The sequence below is a fragment of the Zonotrichia leucophrys genome, chromosome Z (genome assembly GCF_028769735.1).
Source record: "Zonotrichia leucophrys gambelii isolate GWCS_2022_RI chromosome Z, RI_Zleu_2.0, whole genome shotgun sequence".
NCBI lineage: Eukaryota > Metazoa > Chordata > Aves > Passeriformes > Passerellidae > Zonotrichia > Zonotrichia leucophrys.
Window position 1 is genome coordinate 32890084 of NC_088200.1, and position 17366 is coordinate 32907449.

Genomic DNA, 17366 nt, shown 5'->3' on the forward strand with positions numbered 1-17366 from the left:
ATATTTTTTGGTACATCTTTTTTGTACTAAAAAAATTACCAGTAATAATGAAGTTATTACCTTTACTTTAAAGGAGTTTTAATTTAAAAAGCTGTGGCTAAATGTCTAGTCTTGCATTCTGCTGCATCTGCTTTGCACACTTCCTCTTTGTTTCCAGTGTAGTTCTTGCATCAGAAGGAAGACAAGGTATTGAAGGTGGAGACATAGTACCAAAGTTCAGTGAGTTGTTGAGCAAACTGATCTAAATGAAAAAAAATTCTTCTCAGTGTCTTGCAGATTTAGGCTTTTTGGATCAGTTACTGATTAGACTTACAGTGTGATTGAGAAAACCCTAGCTTTAATAAAATGCAGATGTGAGGGAAAAGCAGGGATTACTTTTGTTTCAGCAGGTTGTAGTTTGAATTTTGCATGATGGAGATTGACTTGCCTTTTGAGTTCCAGTTGCTAATTTGGAATAGTCTTCCACTTACAATAAATATAAATGTTGCTATTCATCATCAGTGATTTGATAATTGATAATACATGAAAGTCAAAAGTGCAGTTAAAAACTTGGGATACTTACCCAATTACACCTTCTTTTCAGCAGATTTGTAGTCTACCACCTCCCATCTCTCCTACTTTTTCTTGCCATAGGCAGATTGACTTCTAGACTTGAGACAGTAGGATGGAAATTAAATGTTTCTCTGTAAAATGGTTTTTAATTGCTGCAGGAATGGTCCATGCAAAAGGAGAAGAAATAGTGAAGACCTTTCCTCCTGAAAGCTATGTTTCAGAGCACTTGCTTTTGAGACTTGTGTATCTAGCCTCTGTAGTTAGTTGGGATTTCTGTGGCATTGTGTTTTTCATTATCTAGAGGAATCTCTTGATAGAAATTTATAGGTCGACTATATTTGAATGTGGCATGCTATTCCTTCAGATTAGACCTCAAGGCTAGGGTGAGTGGAGAATGGACAGGTGATGGGCAGTTGGTATGATTAGTAAACAAGTTCATATGTTATATATTATGACAAAATGATGGACTTAGAAATGTCTGTCACTTAGAGTATGTAATGCCTTTATGGTGTTTTACTTTTTCAATTTCAGATGGGCAGGATAGAAACACCTTTATTGAGAAATTGAAAGTGCAAGATAATTTAGGGGGCAGAGGATGGAAGAAGAGAGGACATTTAGCTTCATCATTCTCAAATCTTGTAGGAAGATTGCTAGCTGAGTGTGGAGGTGCTGCGTGTTTGTAATGAGGAGCCATGTACAGTGGCCTTACTTGACTGCACTGCACTCATGAAATGCAGGCAACTTCTGTCTTCCCTCCTGTTTCTAGAAGGGCCAAGCCCCTGTATTAGAGAGGAGGTGGCACTCATGGGAATGAAGTGAACAGAAAGAGCTGGTATTTGTGCTGTTACCCACTTTTTAAGACTGATAGTCTGCTTATGTCTGCTTCTCTGGAGAGACTAGAGTGCAGTGGTTTGTTAAAGCACTAGAGAGTTTAAAATTTATTTCTTGTTATCTGAGTTTAAATTGATCCCTTAGTAATGCACTTCTTAGAGTCATCACATGAAAAATGTTTAAACTGAATTGTGAGGACTTTTTCCTTCTCCAGGCACACCAGTGTTTGTAGCAATTACTTCTGATATCTTAGCTGTAGCCTGCCTGCTTACTGGAATCCTAAGGCATCAAACGGATAGTTCTCAACACATCCTTAAGCAGTCAAGCTATTTCTCATGACAGCAGTTGTCTATTTGTTTGTCCTGCTCTTTAATCTGTAAAACAGCACATTATCTTCTGGTTAATTGATAAGTTCTTGATGTAACATTTCAGGGGAAATAGTGTTTGCTATAAGATAATTTATTTTTCTGGGGTTCAAAAGTGGAAAAAAAGCTCAGACTATATTAAGTCCCAAATTTTCTTGAACCTTATAATTGGGAAGATAACTTATGTATTAGGCTTTTTCTTTCAAATTATGTAGTACAAGATTAAGCTGTGCAGGATTTGGAGATACTGAATTCTTCCTGAAGGTAGTTTCTGAATGATAATCTTCTGCATACTTGAGAGTTGCTAGTATAATGACATTAATTTCTCTGGGACTGGAATTTTGAAAATGTGATGCAGAGGTTGGTAGTTTAATTTCCTTCCCACACCCCCAGATTGAAAATATACTAGGATTTTTTTTTAAATGCTTTCATAGTTTAGTTAGTTATTAAGATACTGAAGTGTCTGTTGACCTTGCAAATTAAAATGGAAAGAAGTTGCACCTGTTTTTGTGTTTCCTTCACGTGTTTATTTTTGAGACTGTATCTGCAATAGGAATCTCTAGAGTGTGGTAAATTGAAATTGAATGTGAGGGCAAGTAAATTCTTTTTTTTGTACAGTTTCATGCTTGCATTAATCCCTCCCCCTCTAAGTTAATGTGTGACTGAAATATTATCAACTGCATTCACTTTTACTGTTTTTAGAGTTACCTTTCTCTTGCATTTTTCCCACCTGAAACACAAAGACTTTTTTTTCCTTTTTTTGATGCTGCAGTTTTGGGCTTTTGGGGGAGAGCCAGATTTTGAGGGACCAGCATTTAGTTTCAGTGCATCTGGCATATGATAAAATGCTGGGCAGAAAAGGTCTGTGAAAGAGAAATATGTATTTTTACATTTGTTCTGCTGTGTGGTTAGAAAGCAAGTTGAACACTGCTTTTTGGGTGTATGTGCCTGTATTTATATCTCTGTATCTTGGAATAAGCCGGGATTGTGGGGGAGAATATTTAAGGATCCATAAAAGTTACTCATTCTCTCTCTGTGATCATCTGTTTTCTGATATCAGTCCTGACACTCGAATATTGAACTGTGAGTCTTGCATGCTGGAATAATAGCCAGTAGTGAAGCTGAGCTTAGTGAGGTTATTATGTACTGCTGGAGTGGGTTTCTTCCTACATTTCTCCTTGAGTCATTGATCTAGAGAAGACCTTAGGATCCAATGTCGAATTTAAGTGTTAAGGTTGCATACAAATCAGTCAGCTACTCAACATCAAGTACTTCAGCTCACAAAGTATCTGTTCGTTGATGCCCTCTCCTGCTAATCACCTGACTTCTAATAACCAGATTATCTTTTAGCACTTTTAACAATAGTAGTCAAGTGTGTTTAAGCACTTACTTCTGGTTTTTTAAAAGTAGAATAAATACATGTCAAAACAATTTCTTTTACAGCAAATTATTACTTACAACTTCTTCAAAACAACTCTTCTAATATAGGCTAATTTTTATATGTTACCTGTAATTATATGCATCCTCTGTTTGTTCAACTTAATGAAAAAAAATACAAATTATTTGCTTCCTTTCAGAAGGCAACTGAGGAGACTTTTTTCAGTTCATGACCAACTGCATTAATGTAATTGCTAAAGTATTGATTTTATATGTGCACTGCTACTAATTATGCCCATATATTCATAAGTTCCTATTTTTCTTATTTGGCACTTTGGATTCAGCTAAACTTATTTTCAGTTTGGAAAAAATCTGAATATCATTTTTCAATTTGTCATGGTAGATGAAGAAAATGTAGGGGAAGAATCTTGTGATACTAAATGATTTTTTTTCCTGATCATTGTGAAATCAAAATGTTAGATTTTATGCATAGATCTACTGATCTGCACTAGAAGTGACTTAATAAATATCTCAACTAATCTTTTTTACAGTATTAAAGACCTATTAGTAGAATATTTCTAAATTAATTTTTCTGCTTTAAGCTATCTTTTCCATTGCTCACTGCTATCATTAGTTTCTCTTATATTGCAGATATAGTGGTGTGATGATGCTTCTTTGCTCTGTCTGAAAATGAAAGTAGTGTCCATTGTGGTGCTCCATCAGGAGCTTTTTTCCAATAAGCTTAGCCAAAGTGATAGATACCCTTGGTTTATAATGTAATATTACCAGTTATTTTAGCATAGGCTCTAGGATATGTTCTTGCAAACTCTGACATACTTGATAGCAGTACTAACCACATCTACATTTTCACAGGACTTCAATGAAATTTCATGTAGATAAGAAGACCCTGATCATTCATGTCATATATTGAAAAAAAAAAAAATAGAGTAACAGTAACAGGGGACTAGGTACAGTAAAACGGGAAAAAATTATTCTGTTTATTAAGTGTTTTTTTTTTTTTTTTTGAAATGCAGCATGTTTTTCACAAGTGTGATAGTGGAATAAAATCCTACTTGATTCTTCTCCTAATTGTCTTTGCAGCCACAAAAACTCCAACATATTGTGTGCCTTGAGTTGGATTGGCTTGTTGAGCCTAATTAGGTAGTGTGTTTTAATTAAAAATTACAAGTCTCTGGTAATGAAAAAGCCAGAAGTAGACCGTAGCCTTAGTTCTACTTTCTAAGTTACCCTGTTGTGTGGAATACTGGCATTAGGAGAAGTGTCAAAGGTCTTTCTTCTAATGATATGTGAAGTTCTTTCTCCTCCTCAGCTATTAACTTTTGGAGTCTACATCAGTACCAAGCGCTTGTATCATGGATTGCAGGTAGTCATAAGCTTGAATAGGTAAACTGGAAGACATGGCATATTCAACAATCCATTCTGTATCTATAAAGGTGCCATTTACATCTCAAATTGAACTGAATCTTCTCTGGAAGATCACAAGACAAGACAGAGGGAAGTTAGTCAGCTCTCCTTAGTTAGAAGCTAAGAAAGCTGTTCCAGGCTTTACATCACAGACCATCAGTTCCTAAAAAGGGTGTGTATGAAGGGAGTTGCTGGCTAGATATGAACTTGATATAATGTGATACTTACATTCGTATTTTCAGCCATGCAAGAATTTTATAGATTATAGATAGGAATGCAGTAGGAAAAATTTAGAAGGAAAATTCAGAGCCACTTTAAGGGACAGCAGCCCAATTTTTTTATTCCTGAGAAAGCCGGGAAAGTAGCAGTGCAGTCATGAACTGTGGCATTTTTCAGAGTTTCTAGTTGGAGTGTCCTGGGGAGCTGATAAAACCTATGTTTTGGAAAAGGTAGCTAAGATCTGTTGAACAGCTGTATTTCTATGGATGCTTCATGTTTGTTAAATCTCACAGTGTTCTGGCAGTGGCAGAAACTCTTATTTTCTTGGCAATTCTGTTGCTACTGTTTGTTGTAAAAGCTTTAGGAATCACAAAACTCGAGGAATCATGAAACTCGGTTTTGTTATTGTGTATTAAGAACTAATCAGGATCTGATCTCCTGAAGAATAACTTCTTTTGGGAAAGATTTCATTTATCAACATAGAAACCTAGATTTATTAGAACTTTTTCTTTTGGATGAGATGTGTTAGCTGTTCAAAAAACAGATGAAAAACCATTCTTCTGTATTTTGACACTATATTTGAACTATCTTTAACAAATGCAACCAAGATACATGTGTAACACACCATGGGTGTGTTACACATACATCTTGGATTTACTGCTTTATTCTGGCTTACTAGCCAGGACCACATATTAAAACTTGATATTCTTAACATTCAGAGTGTATGGCAATATTCCACACAAGCTCACCAGGCAGAGTAAGCTTCTGAGAAAGAGACCCAGTTACTTGTATGCAACTGTCTGCACTCTTGCCAATAGCTGTGGCTGCAGACCTTCAGTAAAACATGACATTGAGCTAAAAGAAAGGCAGCTGGCAGGTCCAGTTAAAATAATTGAAGCTTTTTAAAAGACTCATTTGTTGCAGTGAATTTTATTTCCCCATGAGGGCTGTGGAAGCTTTTGTGTCTGTGTGGGTGGTATAGATTCTCTTTCAGAGAACATGATGGAGATTCACCAGAACTTTAATGAGGAAGTCATTCAGCCCAGGTCCTGCACATAAGTGCTTGTTGGTTTTGGTTACATTTTATTAATCTGCTAATTGACTCAATTCATACAAATAGCAGGGAGCTGTTATGAAGTCTATCTTGCTAGTAGTGTGTATGTTTCAGTTTTGGCTGCCATAGAAGGAGGAGACCATAATCAGTTGTACGTTTTCTGTGTTTTGAGACACTGCTTTTTCTGATTTCATTATGTTCAGATTTGACAAAGAAAAAAAATCAATGTTGATAGAATGGTGGTGGTTGTGGTAAGCTACATATTGCTTTTTCTGTGTTGTCAATGTTTGATTCTGGTGCAGAACAAAGTAAATGTGTGGATTTACTGCCGTAGTTGTGTGCAAGACCACTTACACCCATCATTTTGAAAACACTTCTTAATTCTCTTTCACAGATCCATGTGGATGGTTTAATGAACTGTTCGGCGTCCTGGTGAATCTGTGGTCCTAGCTGAGAAGCTGATTCAGGCTCCTGGGGTGTAAATTGGCAGTGGTGGAGTGATTTGGGTAGGTGACTGTCCACGTACGTTAAAGGAGATAAGGGGAGCTGAATGTTTTGACACAGTTTTTGTTTCAGTTACAGTCTTAAATGTTCTATTAATATCTTCTCCCCCTCACGTGTAAGAATGACAAATTTTTAACTTCTAAATTTGTATTACAGTAGCTTGTAGGGATGATGCATAAGAAATGTGAATTATTTGTTTTCTCTCAAGGGATGCTGGAGGTATTCGCTGTATTGGTACTGTCTCTTGGGTTGCAGAGCATGGTCTGTTTGTACTTTAAAGTCAGTACAGCTCTTTGTGAGCACTTCTGCAGACTGACTTCCGTTGCATCTGCTCTATTTTTCTGCATTATTTCCTTACTTTGAATTCATAACCCATTTTATGGTAATGTATTCAGGTAGCTTTGTGCAAAAAATAAAATTAATTTCAAAGAAGTATTTCTGCCCTGCATAAGCTAACGAGATGCTGTTGTTCTGTCTAGAGAATGGTTAGAGTGATTTGGGTTGAGTTGGCTTTTTTGTTGTTTTTTTGTTTGTTTGGGTTTTTTTGTTTTGGTTTTGGTTTTTGTGTTGTTTTGGGGGAGTCAGCTTTTTTTTTTTCATTTGTGTGCATATACTGTTCTGGTTCTGTATACTTGTTAGCGGTATGTTTAGGATGGGCTAAGACTGAAAGGATTTTTTTTAAACTTAATTTTCATTGCATTATTTAATAGCAGATGCATATAGATGCGCAGAAAGGGGTCATAGCACAATAGGGAAAAACTGACTAGAATGATATGGGTTTTTTTTTGTTTTCCAATTTTTGTCCCTAATTGAAGTACCACAAAAGTCTTTGATAGATTACAGTATGTACTGGAATAGGATAATATATTGTCTTAGTCCTCATAAGGAGCATTGAGCAAATGCATTTTTTTTATTCTGCTCTCTCCATCTTTTGCTCTGATTCGAGAATATAGTTAGAACGGACCCACAAATATGTGTAACTAGCCACACAAAATGTTTGACTTTTGAGAGAGGAAATATTTTTATGGCAAAAATAATGTTTTAAATGCTTAATAATTGCTGAAATTATGTGCTTGGAAGTAGAGAAGTCATGATACTTTAATTAGGTAAAATTGTGAAAAGACATTACCAGGTGTAGGAACTTTTTACTTGAAAATGAGTTCACGGGGATAGAGTGGGTTTTAATGAAAAAAAGTTAGATTTTGAGGAGCAGATTCTGTTTTTGAGAGGAAAACCCTAAAAATATACGCATATATATATATATATATAATGTTCTGTGTGATGGCTTCACAATTGTTTCTGTACATCCTTGTTTACAGAATTTTAAGAAGTGCAATTTTTCTCTGTTAAACTTGGGAGATTTGTTTCATAATTCTCTGACTAGAGAATGATATTGTGGAAAAAATTGTCACACAAGAGAAACAATTTTATCATTTGGATAGGCTGGGACTTCTAATAAGCTGCTACTGCCGAGCTAACCCCAAAGTGGAAGAGTTCAGGCAGCAGTGCACAGCTTGGATTTAGAGGAGGTTCTTTCTTTTTTTATGCTACTAATATTGTTCAGTAACTTTGAATATGTGTAAGATAATAGGCAAATACACATATTTGAATGTTGCTAATAATTTTATGTTAAATTAGAACATTGTTTTATAATCCTAGTTTCATTGTGAATCTGCTTGTTTTAACTTGGAAACACTTCAGTATTACTGGGGTAATTCAAATGGTATGCTTAAATGTAAAGTTTGTTTCTTGCTTTGCAATAGTTTGCTCTTAAGTTTAGTCCCCTTTCCACTCCTAACAGTTGATTCATTAGCAGCTTTGATTAATGAGTCTTTACTGGGGTAAGAAAATATCTACCTGCTAAAAAGAACAGAATTGTGAAGCAAATGCTTTTTGTTAAGCTTGTGGCTGCATACATATCTTTAATAGAATTGTAAAGCATGCTGTAATGAAAAATTTGCTGTAGGCATCACAAAAGATCTAGTAAGTGTTCTTCATGTTTTGTGATCATCTTGGCTAGAGGCTTCTTAATGCCAATTTGGTAGATGTTCTCCAGCTTCTCAAAAGCTTTTTGTAACGAGTAGGTTTCTGGAAAAGTTGCTGTATTTGTCAAGCTGCTGAATTCATAGCACAGTATTAAATGCTTAGGTCCAATGTGAACATAATGTATCAACATGTATTTACAGGTACTGAAATATGACATGGAAATGGAAACCATAGACAAGTTTTTACTTGAGAATAGTCAAAGTACATGAAAGAAACATAAGCCTAAAAGTTGTCAGAGTTTTTTTACTTTTTAACTATTTGTAATCATCTGATAGGTGAATTTGACAACGCTCTGAAATCTTCACTCTTACAGTGTATTGCAGCTTGTTTATTGATGTATTTGGAGTGTATTTGGTCTTCTGACTGTGCTTCATTTAAGGATGCAATTTTGAAGCTGTGTAATTACAGTTAGTTAAGGAAATTTCTATTTCATTGTCTTGCTATCAAGACTTCCACCTGAATAAAGAAAGCTGCGTTGACTAAAAAGGATTCTCTGTATCCTATCCCTTCAGTATTCTTGTGACTTCTTTATTTTGGATGTGTTCCAAGATTCTTACATAAGCTCTGGTTTGCATATTTAATCTGTGAGTCCTCTTGACTTGCTGATTCATTTCTCCTTGTAGCAATAAATGCTGCCTTAATTCTCCCCCTTCCTAGTTATATTTGACAAGTTCTGGCGTGAAATGCCTGCTCAAACATATCTCAGGTGTTCCAGCTGTGAAGGTTAAACTAGTCAGCATGAGATATATTTTATCTTGCCAATGCACTTGGGGAACTCATTGTTCTGTGAGCCTGGTGTTCCCTGTAGTGTAGGTGAGGTTATGGACAAGCTGTCTCAATAACTGAAATGATTTTCAGACCCATAGGCACTTCTATTAACATATTCTGGCCTGCTTTGTTGAATTTTTTTTTTTTCATTTAGGACACCGAAAGAGTAGTAGTTAGTTTGTCCCTTAAAATGTGTGCACTGCTGAGAGAGTCTAAACAAGATTAGGTTATCATAGGGTTGACTTGTGTGAACAAGCTTGCTGGCTGTCACATGGTCAGAATTGGGTATTGTAAGGAAAACATCCTGTCTCCATAGAGGCAACTTTGTTTAATTCTATGCAAAGGCTAGATGTTGGGGTACTAGTGCTTGCATTACGTAAGCAGTTCTTGAATCTTGTTTGTCATTTAGTAGCTAGCAAATAAAAAACTTCTTAAACAGTGTCATAAATGTGTGGTGGTATCAGATCAGAGGGCAAGTGTGTGGAGAATTCTTCTGAAGTATTTAAATAGCATATCTGACTTTGTTTTCCTTCTCTCCTTTGCTTTTCCATCTGCATTATTCCATGGAGACAGAATCAAGTGCTAGCTGATGTAGGCAAGTTAACTTGCTTTCAACAGTTGTCTTTGAATCCCAGTGCCTATTTCTTCAAAAGATGTTGCTTTTGTGTCATTCACAGACCTCTCTGACAATTTCCTCCTTTCCTTTTGTTTCTTCTTTTCCCCACTAACCCCAGGATGTTTTTTTCTTAATGGTCCAGTTGAATACATTATAATATGGAAGTATATTTTCGTTGTAGTGGGAAGAAGTGATGGTGAAACAGAAATGCCTGATAGAGTAGCTTAGTTTCAGTGATGTCATAAGCAGCTGTGGGTAGTTGTAATGGATCTGCCATAGTTTGTTTTTCTGCCAGAATACTTATCTTAATATGAAGAATGATATGAGTTTACAAATTTAATTGCACAAGCTTATATAAAAATTACAATTTTCTTTTTGTATCATTGCTATGTCAGGGGGATCATACAACAATGGTGTGGAGAGCTGTACAGATTGATGTTTTACAGAATTCAACATAAATCCAGAAATACTGGATGTCACTAAATAAGACCATGTAAATTTGAAGCTAGCCAATCCGCATCAAGTTGAGTCCAAAGAAGCCTTGTACACAGAAAGCAAAAAGAATAAAGCAAAAATTTAAAGAGTTTCTTTAAATTATAGGGAAGGAGTAGCATGGGACGTGCTATGTGTTTTGGAATGCTATACTGCCATGACGATATTATACTACAGATTGCCTATCTGTGAAGACTTCTAGTCATCCAAGACAGGCAGACAGTCATTTTTGTATAAATAGAATAGTATTTCTGCTGGTCCAAGTGGTCTTCTGACACTTCTGTTGATAAGTAAATGAGGACAAAGATGATAAGAGTGAGCTAGCTGACTAGGTAAGTGATGTAAAGGAGTGGGTTTTCCTGTTATGAATCAGGAGCTTCATTTTAGGGTGAAAAGGGATGAGAGATTTTTCTCAAATAAAAATGACTTGAAGTAAACATCAGTTACAGAGAAGAGGCAAGTAGAATATCTATTAAAGCATGTGCAGAAGTAAAAATACCCAATACAAATGCAAGAGACTGGAAATACTGCTCATGAAAGACTGATGAATAATTCTAAGAACATTTATTAAGAAAAAAGTGTTGGGTACTCAGTTTGAAGGAGAGAAGAAAATGCTTATGGTTTATCTGCATAGTGTCACTGACCCATGGTAGAAAAAGTGATGTGTTTGATGGTTAAAATAGCTGCTGGCAATTTAGGAAGGGCAAAGTGAAGAAAAAGGACAATTCTATTTTGATGAGAACTGAAAAAAAAATAACATTTATCTATTGGTTTTCTCTGCGGTCACAGCAGAAGTAGCTTGCTATGGACTATAATATTGCAGTCACATACAGGATGACTAACTCCCTAAGTACAGGAAGCTTAATTATATGCGCAGGTGGTCTTCTACTACTAATACTAAATATTCATTTAAAAGATGATGGATGCAGTATTTTTAGAAGTTATTATAAAAGGATTTGGAGTCACACCTATTATTGAAAGGAGCCAAATAACCAGTAGTGTATTTAAAACCTTGTTTTTGATCAAGTATAAATGACTGTGAATTGACTTTGATTGTACATAATAAATATGAAGTTTAATCAGCAGCATTTATTTGTTCCTTTTTATAAAGATCACTTGGAAGCCATTCAGTGAAATCATCTGTATAGAAATTCCTTTTCTACTCAGTTTTGAAGGGAAATCAGTTAAAGGATGTTTTACTAGATGCTTAGAAAACATTGAATCTAAAACAGGCTAATATGGTAGTGAGAAGTGTGCATCTGTTAATTAAATGGAGGGGGGGAAAAAAGCTATACCAGTGAATTGTGGGTCAGAAACTTCAGAAAGCAAAGGATGAAGGGGGTCTACCTAAGATATCTAGGAGGCTAATATTAGGACCACTAAAGTGAATGAGAATGAGATAAAATATACCAAAATATGCTTATTTTTAATAAATTTAACAGATATATTTAACTTGCTTGGCAGAATAGGAGACTTTTGTAATTATGAAAGTTGAGAAGAACTTGGTGATCAACAGACAAATGATTCACATTATAAATTTTTTGATCAGCTGGAAATAGTTTGACTGTAATCCTGTAATAAGGTAGGTTAATTCTGGTTTTATGGTAGAGGATTGTTATTTTCCTTAGAATATCATGTCAAACTCTTGTTTACTCTTGTTGTTCCCTTTCTCTACCCCTTGAACGAGTTGTCTAAGTGAGAAAGGAGCACTGCTTATCTTTTGCATTTAACTGCTGCTGTTTGAGGATAAAAATCTGTCTGATTTGACTCTCTGAGGCTAGGTGGAGAAGCCCCTCTGGTCTTTTTTGCTAATACCAAGCCATGTAAAATTCAACCAAGAGAATGTTCTTGCTCAGTTTACATGTTTATATGGCTTTTGCTTCAATCCTTCCTTACATTTTGTGCTGAAAAGCAAAAAATATTCCAGTGTTATTCTTAATCTCTATTCACAGTTACAAATATTGTAATTTATTTTGGAATAATACCTCCCCTCAAATCCAGAGGTAAAACTTTCTGAAAATTTGGACCTTTTGTAGTAGGTCCATTTCATGTAGGGCCATGAAAATGTTGGGAGGGCTAAGGTACCTCTTCTGTGAAGACAGGCTGAGAGAGCTGGGGTTCTTCATTCTGGAAAAGAGAAGGCTCCAGAGAAACCTTACAGGACTGTAAGGTTCTGGAGGGTGCCTACAAGAAGATGGAAAGGGACTTTTTGCAAGAGTGCATGGTGATAGGACAAGAGGGAGTGGCTTAAACTGAAAGAGGGTAGGTTTAAATTGGATATTAGAAAGAAATTCTTTCCTGTGAGGATTGTGAGGCACTGAAACAGGTTGGCCAGAGGAGCTGGGAAGGACCCATCCCAGACTAGATCAGGCTTTGAGCAACCTGATCTAGTGGAAATTGCCTTTTCCTGTAGCAAAATGGTTGGAACTAATGATCTTTAAGGTCCCTTCCAGCACCAGCCATCCTATGACTGTGTAGCTGACTTAATTGGAGCACAAGGGGAAAAAAACCTACCTTCTTGCAGATATCAAGAAAATTGGTTGACTCTTGCCTCTTATGGTAGAATTGTGGACTTAGTCTTCTCCCTGAATAAAACAATCAGGACTCAAAGTATTTCTTTTCTTGATTTTATGTTTTTATTAAACTTTATTTGGTTTTTTTTTGCTTGCTATGGAACAGCAAAGAAACAGACCAGGTAGATATGTCTGCTTTAAATTTTCTTTTTGGAAAGCCTAGATGTTTGTACCAGCACAGCTGTACTATTTGGTTTTTATGCATGTATTTTTATAGGTGTAACATATATGGTGCATTTTCATTCATGATGGGTAAAATCAATTATTTCCCAAAGCACTGTGATTACCCTTTGTGTAATCTAAAGGAGTTTCAGTAAACAAACTGGAATTGCCTCTCATGATTCAACACAAGTGTAGGATAGACAACAGGTTGTTGTCCTTCAGAACAGGTTAGGGTGACTTAGCTTGATAGAGGAGCACATGATATGGGGGATGGTGATGGTAAACACTGTTTAGTTTGATGAGCAGTAGTATTTGCACAACAGCAGTCTGGTAGGTGTTGGGATTTTATAAGCATTGTTGTGAGGGCAAGAAATGAGGAAAATACGAAGGAATACACGGTGAATACATTTTATATATCTACGTGGGAATGTTGTCAAGAGTTGCTTTGAAAAATTGGTGAAGCTAGGTGTCTTGTTTGAAAAGACAGGTGTCTGCTAAGGAAGGAGGAGTCTTCTTTGAAGTGGAAAATGTGAGCCCCCTCCCTCCAAACTATTATAATTTTGAAATTAAGGCGCTCTCAGACAAAGATATGGGAATAGGAATAACAGTTCTTTATGAGAAAAACTAAAAAATACAAATGTAATAGTACAAACAAAAAAAAAAAGCTACTGACAGAGCTAGAGCATGGCCTGACACGCTGTGGATCAGGGTGTTGGTAGCACTCCTCCCATTCAATGGTGGCTGCAGTGCCAGGTGCGGTTCTGTTGGAGATCCTGTAGAAGAGTGGAGTTTTCCTCTGAAGGTCCTGTGGTGGTGTAGGCAGGTTTGGTCTTCCTCTGGGAATGCAGTGGAGAAGAAAGCTGCTTCTCTGGGAATCCAGTGGGAAAAGGCTAACTGTGGTGTTCCAAATCTCAGATTATATCCAGGTAGGAATGCCTGACTCCTCCCCTGGGCAGAGCATCTCACAAGGGGATGATGTAATTGTATCAGTCATGCAGTGACACTCAATGGCTCATTAACAGAAGGTATCTCCCCAGAGGGAGGATTGGTTGTGGGAGAGATAAAAAACCGTGCCCAATTAACAGAGGATCACTGCCCAACCTCTAACAGATGGGAAATAGAATACCCCCAGACCATACTTTACAACACAGGAGACTAGATAAATGGTAGTAGAAGCTAATTTTATTGATTGAGGAGTTTCCCTTTTGATTTTGAATGAGAAAATAGTTTGAAAAATAAGAGAAATAAGCTGCTTATATCTTCAAAGGAAAAGGGGCAAAGTAGGAGTACTTAAACCAAAATATAGTTAAGCAGTGTCCTAGAAATTATTTTTGTAGTAAGTACAATTTTTGGGAGATTAAGGTTTTGTTTTGGGTGTTTGGGGCTGGGGACAGATGTGACTACAGAGATTCAAAGGATGAAGAAGCAAGGAGAGTTGTAGGTCAGAGTAATGGACATGGTACTGGTGATTTCCAGAAGTAAGCAAAGGACGTGATAAAAACATTGTTGCTGTTGGTTGAGTTTGTTTGGTTTTATATGCATTGAATGAAAATAGACAATCCCCAGCTGTGCTTATCATCTGGAAAATTCTTTAAGATGGAATCATGTCAGGGACACTAGTATTAGAAAGGCAGGGGAAGCAACTTGGGGTATGAAAAAAAGGATATTGAAACAGAAGAAACAGCAGAAAAGTGGAGAGGAATGTGCTGACCTACAGCAGAAGTAACCACAATGGAAAGATAAGGAAGCAAGAGAGGTGACTCTTTAGGGGCTCTCACCATTATTGAGGACTTTGTCACTGGAAGGATCACCTTAGACCTGTACGAGGTCTCTGAGAAGTCTTGGACTGATAGATATTAGCAATCCAACCCAGCTTTTCTTTTCCCTTTTTTATATTTTGATATTTCTCTTTTCCTTATTTTCCTTTTTATTCCCATACCTCTGAAACAGTCAAATTTTGACTTAGGCTCCTCATTTTCAAGAATGTGAACTGTAGTTTTCTTCACATGCATTGAAAGCAAACAGTAACCATAGGAGATAAAGATTTGGCATCTGTAGGGTGCGATGACCCAGGCATTTTTACATCCAGCAAGATTTAAGTTTAAGGCTCATTAGTCTTGAACTAGTGAGTAGGTGTTAGATAAATTGGTTAAGCTCTGTCTCTCAGTATTTGCTATTCCAGACTTAGATGCTGGCCTGCTAGTCTAATCAAAGCTGTTGAAAGTGTTTGTTTCTTTTTAAATTAGGTGCTAAAAACACTACTGCTGTCTAACTGCTGATGCTCATTCTGGTTTTTATGTGCAATATTGTTAATGTTTATTCTCTGCCCAGTCTCTTACTATTGTTAACACCAGAAAAGATAAATTTCATGTGCATTATTTTTTGGATTTCTGTAATTTTATGGGAAAACTGGACTATATGCAGGGTCATAGAGCATATACATTAAAACTGTTGAGTAATTTTGTCCATCATTTTAAGTCTAAGTTGTAAACTCTTAATGGTATTAAAAGGAAAGCTGGTATCTAAATTGAAATAAGTCCATTAATCTCACTGTTGATCCTCAGTACTGAGTTTTTTTCTGTACTAGAGAATATTCTAGTGCTTTTTCAACTTTTAACAGAGCTGACTGGCATGTTAGGAATCAACCTGTTGGAAAGGATTGATTTTATTCTCTTTTTTAGTTACTGTGTCTTATTGCTAGACAGAATATTGCATAGAGGTGTAATCTAATACAGTTTTTCTCCTACAAATTAGAATCCAATAATCTGTACATAAACAGGTGACTTGCTTTATTGCTGGGAAATCTTTAAATACAGACTTAAGTGATTTGCCCAGATCTTGTACTAGCTCGTTGAAGATCTGGCAGATCCAGAAAAATATTAATTTTAGATTAAACAGATGTTAGGTTGTTTTGAAAGCTCATATCTGATTGTTTTTGTCTTTACTCAGCACTGAGAATGGACTGGTATCTAGAAGCCAGAAACCCCCAAGAACTTCCATTGTATGGCTATCAGATCTAATAAGCATTTCACTTATTACTGGAAGACCTTTTGAACTGGAATGGGCAACCACAGCAAAATGGATTTTGGAAGATGTATGGATGTAATCTTCAAATGCATTTTAGGGCATGCATTTTAGTTAGTGCATCTATCAGTATATGATACTGAAGACTGAACCCAAACAGCCATTTCTGTTTGTGATGCTGTGTTGGTTTAAATTAAACTTAATAAAAAAGGGTAAGAACTGTGTCAAAATAACCCTCACTGCAATCTTATTATTGGAGGAAATATAACAAACTCATATCCTGCTCCTTTCCAGAGACTGCCATCCACACATGATTTTTTTTTTTTAAGTAAAAATTATGGATTTGTTTTTTCAGATTGAGAAGCTATGGCTGTATTGGTTACTTCAAGTTCAGTCTGCATGGTTTGTTTTTTTTTTTTTAGACGGGAACAACTAGGACTATTTTCCAATCAATTAAATTCAGCATATTAATTTCCTTAAATTATATTGTGAGCTGGGGATTAATTACCTTGCAGCTCTGCAATTTCAAATAACAGAATTTTTTTATTACCTTAATAAGCTGTTTGCCTTTTAGTTCAGGTAGCTTATGGGCCTGGATTTTTTTGTGTGTTAGAGGAGGATTGTTATCCAGATACGTAGCAAAAATCCAGTGGGATTCTGTAGCTTCTTTTCATCTGTGAAACAAATCGCCCGTAACAGTATTTCAGAATATAAATTAGCTGCAACAAAGGGGTTGGGCAGCTTTAAATTATATGATAAAAAGTTACAATTGTGCTCCATCGTTGATTCTCGGGCAGGTAGTGAGATCTGACAGCAAGCCAGGGCTTAGTGTTTAGAAATTGGCTCAAACCATGAGATTAGGCAGTAGCATTAGTCTTTTAGAGAGTAATATGATAATGTCACAGAGTTACAGATCATACCTCAGTGACAGATGATGCGTGCCTATGTGAAGTGTAGTAGGGTAAAAATACTTGCTGATTTGATGTTTTATATGTTTAGTCATAGTCAGTAGCTGTTGTAGTTAATTAAAAATTTAAAATCAATTCAAACAGGAAACACCAGCTTCCCAGAAGACACCTGTTCAATTGTCCAGAGCTTACAAAAAAGTTTTGATACTGGTAATTTGCCTTCAGGGCATATCCCTACTTCAGATCAGTGTGTTTTTAAAAATTCGTCTCTGATTCTTCATTGTTGCTGCTCAACTATTTATTGTTGTTTTCAATATGGAAATGTATTATTCCTCCTGGTATCTTTGTTATTGTTTACAGACAACACCGACTTTCAAGTTGGCATGTGCAATAATTGACAGTTGAAGCTGTAATAAGTATCTGATGGTTCTTTTTTTCTATTTAAACCCA

The 17366-nt window shown here is 36.1% G+C and overlaps 1 protein-coding gene across 4 annotated transcripts in view; it reads left to right on the top strand.

The window, feature by feature from the left end:
- The window catches only part of ERBIN (erbb2 interacting protein), a 121133-nt gene that overhangs the window by 14032 nt on the left and 89735 nt on the right, over positions 1 to 17366 (top strand). For all 4 annotated transcript variants that reach the window (XM_064736726.1, XM_064736724.1, XM_064736727.1 and 1 more), the window contains one exon: positions 6218 to 6329. The gene's annotated coding sequence lies outside the window, so the exon portion shown is untranslated. The remainder of the gene's footprint in view (positions 1 to 6217; positions 6330 to 17366) is intronic.